Below are 6,000 nucleotides of genomic sequence, written 5' to 3'. Positions count from 1 at the left end.
TATGTAACGGAACAACACAGGTCACCTCGGCCGTCTGAGAGTTTCATGGGCCGCGGCTCATACAGCATTATACCAAGACCAACGAAATATAGCTCTATTTGATTATACGCTGTAGCGGATGTACAGGAAACTTGATTTCTTCGGCGCATATTTTACTTTTATTATTATTATTATTATTATTATTATTATTATTATTATATTATTATTATTATTATTATTATTATTATTATTATTAGTCTGTCAAGGGTTTGTACCAGCAATCTTGCTTAAGAGGAGCTGAAAGGTATACAAAAATTATTTCCTTCATTTATTTCACATTCATATTAGGGACATCACAAAGACGGGGTAACATTCAAGGGAAAATATCTGTTTAAATCTGTTCGTGAAATGGAGAAGGTAAGAGTGCTGGAAGTGTTAGTAAAAAAGTAACGAATTCATCCCCAGTTTAGTAACAATCATGAATCGAAAATAAACATAACTGCAGAAGTTAAATAACGTACTGGTATGATGTATTTCAGTAGCATTCAGGAGTTGTAAGGAAATTTGCCTCCTATCATTGTAGATAATCGTTGAAAATATGATATTATAAGGGTAATGGGAAAATGCTAACTTATTTAATATGTAGAGATGTCTCCCCTACTATGTTTTACCAACGGCATTTGCTGAGCTAGTCACATGCGACAACTAGTAATTTCTAACAGTGAGAAAGATTCTTTCAAAGGTTACTTATATGTTTTAAAAGGAATCATGTTGAAATAAATTGAACAGTAAGCAAAGAGGTTTACAATGATTCTCCTCTGAAGATAATGTTACTCATGAGTTAATATATGAGAATGTATTATTCAAAATATAAAAAGAGTTAAAAACAGGGAGCTTTCGACCTTTTGCACAGTGGTCCTCTTTAGCTGAAGAGGACCGTCGTCTTTTAACCCATTTTGTATTTTGAATAATAAAGTCTCATATACATTACTGTGGCTTTTAACTCATTATCTCCGGTCACGGCATAATGACGCACCATTAATAATGTTATTCTCCCTTGAAATGGCTCACTTTTCTCTTAACTCTCTCTTATCACGAACAGTTCCCATAAAGCATTTTCTATCTTTTCATCCTACGGTTAATAAAAGTATAAGAGATATAATTTTAATTTAAAATTTTGTCCTTAAGACTACTCATGGATCCACGACACTCAATTTCTTTTACTGAAATTGCATCAGCTCTTCCCTGGAGTGTACTAATCCAGCCTCTTGCAAGTTTTCAGGCGAAGTCCAGAGCCGATGCAATTTCAGTAAGAAAAAAAAGAACAAAAAAATCAGTGAGTGAATGAACAACTTGAGGGTCAAAATGAATATTCTTGAGACCTTGAGACTCCTTATCTGTGGACGTCAAGTCTTTGGCATTCCGACTGGCTCTTAAATTTCAACTCTCAACATCTATATATAACAAGCTCCTAACGTTTATAGTGTTAATGTTGAAACACCACAGGTAAATGTCAAATTTCTTTTAGAATTAGTTTTAAATTCCACACTACTGCGGTTCAACTCTTACCACCCCCTTGCCCATACCCCCAACCTTTAGAAAATCACGGGTTTAATATCAAGGGGCTTCAGTTGCCTTGCACTGGAAATGTATAAAGTTACTGTTCAAAAACAAAATAAACTGTGAGTTTTATGGTCTTAAAGGTTTACATTAGGATTAAGATCAAAGACCAGTTCTAAGAAAGGTCCTGTGTAGGTAATAAATTTACTAAGAAGTCCAGCATTCAAAACCAGCCAAAGATTAGCCGAATACCTTATATACATTAAAAAACTAATAGCAAACATTGCAAAAACTTCTGACACCATAATCGGCAAATCAAGATAAGAAAAGTGACGCTTATATCGGAAACTTCAAACCACTTCCTCAGATAGCTTCTATTTCTCGAGATCTGAGAAAACTCCCCGTCGGAGTAGTTGAGAAACCTTTCGCTCCTGCGCCTTAAATTCGTGTTCAAAAATGACAGCCATTTCGTACTTGACATCGAGATGACAGTTACTGAGAGTGAAACCCAAGATGGATGAAGTCCCTTCTTGTGTCGGGACTGAAATCTCGTAGCAACCTAGAAAATGGTGACTAAGTAACACTGACACAGAGAATGAATGTTGTCAGCGAGTGAGTTATCAGTGAAAAAGTATCTTGAAGGAATCGTGAGCTGTCCCAAATAACGAGAACATTGCAATACGCTGTAAAGAATTGCGAAAAAAATTAAGTCAACACTAAAACTGGATCACTTAATTGCTTTCCATTTATAACTATAAATACCAAAGAATAAATAATCATATATGAATACACATAGGGTTACTCGACAAAAGGGCATCAATTAAAATGCTAAAATTCCATAACGATGTAGTTAACTTCAATAGCCGTTGAACAAAAACCTTTTTCATAATACCAAATGCTTTTAGCGGCCACTGAAACAGAAAATTTTAGACACTACCAAAACCCAAGCCTTAAATAACCCCGAAAACAAGTGCCTTTAGTGGCCATGAAAACAGATGCATTCATTGACCACAAAACCTACTGCCTGTAGTGACAGCTGGCAGCCAAATTAAAAACCTTTCGCGGCCACTAAAACCAATGTGTTTTAGTGGCAACCAGTTAAAAAAAAGCCTTTAAATTATTGTCAACACCAAAAGTAATGGATCAGGTGAACATTCTTACTGTTAACTTCAATCTCTCTCATCTACATGGATGTAAGTGCTCCCATGGCGCTTATTCATCATTAACATCGTAACTACAGAAGGAAAGTTGCTTAGTGACTAGTTGCGAGTAAATAATACATTAATCTAGATGTCAGCATCTACAATGCTTAACAAACGAAAAACCAACGACACACTGGTTATGCAAATGGACACCAAAACAGGGACACGCGAATACGTCTCTGAATTGTCATCTGACAGAGACATTTTTCAAGGAGAAATTACGATATCATACATGGCTCTAAATATAGGCGCAAGAACAGTAACTCTTGAAAGATGTGCCACTCCATATGCCTTCCTAAAATTGGAATAAATTATCAAAATATCATAGCGAACCAAAGAACGGAAAAATCCTATTCTACTAATAATATTAAATCACTGACCTCTAGAAAATGTTGCTGTCGAGGTTTATTCCCAATCCAAGAGCCTCACCTCAACCTGCTCAATAAACCAAAAAAAAGCATAAAGAATAAATAAAAAGACAAAGGACACAGTTTTCATCAAGGATACTACTCAGGAGAGAACCAAAGAGAAATGAAGAGGCGGAAGAGGAAGAGGAAATTGAGGAGGAGTAGGAGGGATTACAAAGAGGGCCTCACTGATAAGGCGAAGGCATCCTATTTACTAAGAGAGCCATGGAGCAAGATAACATGCACGACCATCTTCCTCTCACAACCGGCCCTCTTCTCCCATTGAAGCCAAGCCGTCCTCCCACCATCCTTCCTCTACCCCCCCCCCCCCACCCACCAGCAGGAGAGTATTTCAACCTTTTGCTCACCGTTGGCGAGTATACAATAAATACACCGAGCAGAAATTTCCCCCGCTGGAGATACCTAATGACCTCGTTGTGTAGATCATAACTTTTCGTCTGGTGAAGATAACATTAAATAACGCCACTCTTTCCTAAAATGCCCGGCCCAGTCAGCCCCGATGCAACCCAAACCCCTCCCCCCACACCCCCCACCCAAAGTACCGGCAAACCCCTCAGAACCCCGTGCTCGGTGTATTCTTGACGGGAGGAGAGGTTCCCCAGACGAACCTCATTTACAGTATACAGATATCTCTAATCTAAATTTACTAGTAAATACGACCTGCTCCTTATATGTATTTAGGTTGGTTATGTTGCGTTCTCAGTCACTACGTTGCGTATTTACTCTTACCTTTAAAAAATCAATTTAAGCTTACCAACTGAAGTGTTCAACGATTTTGATTCATTTCAAAGAAGGTAAGTAAACTCTGTTATTCAAAGACTTTCACAATGAAACCATAGCCAAGGAAACTCTGGTAATCGTCTATTTAAAGGCTATTATAACGGGTGTTTTTAGATTCTAAGAAAAAAAAATGTCTTTGGTTAACTTCTAATGCTACAGTGAGGGGTCCACGAGGAACGTTGGGAATCTTTTAAGAAGCATGGCATACGCGCTGCATGTCTACATACTCCGAGTTGAGCGAACTTCAGGGATAAGTGATTTAGTCAAAGGCAGTGTGGAATCGACATCTGATTACAAGAAAAGGTTATGGCGATTATCTCTTGAATTACACGACCGTTCTTACTTTGGAAGCCTAATCTCACGTTGTATCTTTAAAGAAGGGGCTATTATTAACTTAAATTGCTCCTCTCACTGTTTATAATTTATAAATCAATGGTAATCTTTTAGTAACTCCTGCTCTCTCTCTCTCTCATCTCTTCTCTCTCTCTCTTGCTGTCTCTCTCTCTCTCTCTCTCTCTCTCTCTCTCTCTCTCTCTCTCTCTGGAAGTAATCCGCTGGCAAGTTCTGGATATATTCAGAATATTTTCTTTCGCTTTCTAATTTTTATTCATTCGCTTCTGAATATCTTCTGCTATCTCGTGATATGAAAACTGGTAGAGCTGTACCAAAGACTTTTCGATGAAAGCTCCTGAATTTCTCACTAGAGTGTAAACAAAAATACTAACCTCATCATCGCAGTTAAAACTCCCAATGCCCGGTGGCCACCGCTTCACGTCATGGGTATATCCTTACAAACAAACCAGCACTATCTATCTATCTATCTATCAATCTATATATATATATATATGATTATATTATATATATATGATAAATATATATATATATATATATATATATATATATATATATATATATTATATAATAAAAGGAGCCCATAGAAACACCAAAACAGTTGTGGAAGACAGCTGTCTTCGAAAGATAACGCTACAATTTCTTTCTACCTATTTGGTGTTTTATGGGTTCCTTTTATTAGGTGGAATTCTATTTTAACAGATAATATTTTACTGTGTGTGTGGTGTGTGTGTGTGTGAGTGTGCGGGCGAGCGCGTTCGCACGCGTATTCGGAGGGTACTAGTAATGGTTGTATATACTAATTAACCCTGTCATTGCGATGGACGACTTTTGTCGAGCTAGCACTACAGTGGAAAGAACGACTATACTCCTAGCCATGTAAACTCAAGTGCAGTCGAATGAATTTGGTCGTCTACTACGACCATCTGTTGGGAGTACTTGGCAAGAAACTTTTCCACATCAGTAACAGAATTTGGGCAGGGAGTTTAGGATTTTTGATGATTATGCAAGGAAACTTTTCCAATCAGTATCAGAATTTACAACAAACAAAAAAAAATAAAAAAGAATAAAAATTAGTAGGAAATCTAGGATTTTTCATGATTATGTTAGGTTTGATTCCTGATATAAAATAATGTTTTATGTAGGCAACATACATTTGTTACTATACAAAACAATATTTTTGAAAGTTTAACTGCTTGCTTCACTCTAACCGGATCCAATTCTCGGTCGAGATGAGTTAGGTTTGGCCAAAAAACGATCCAACCAATGTGCCTCAGGTACCTTGATGTTAAACGACTATGGTGGATTGCTACCCAGATTAATAAAGTCATGGGGCTAGTAACCTTATTCCAAAACTGGACTCATCTTTATCTACCGCCTCCATATTAGATATTTCAACTTTATTCTCATTAAGCCTATGCACCGTAACTAACTTTAAAGCTACGTTGTAAGCCCACCTCTCTACTTCCTATAGCCGCTTTTACTTCTAGCAGGTAATAATCAGCCTTAACCTCTGTTAACTGTCAAATATATCACAGATCTTTTCAGTCTATTTTATGCTAAAAATACAAGGGTTGTTGCCATAATTTTTGTGTTCAAGAATACACACTGACATTATTCGCTTCAAACTATGTATTCTGACACTGCGAACTTACAAAGCTATAATAGATTCACATCGCCTGTGAATCTGATGCCTACTT

Source organism: Macrobrachium nipponense, chromosome 21 (assembly GCF_015104395.2).
Source record: "Macrobrachium nipponense isolate FS-2020 chromosome 21, ASM1510439v2, whole genome shotgun sequence".
Classification (NCBI taxonomy): domain Eukaryota; kingdom Metazoa; phylum Arthropoda; class Malacostraca; order Decapoda; family Palaemonidae; genus Macrobrachium; species Macrobrachium nipponense.
Note: the sequence above shows the minus strand (reverse complement) of the source record.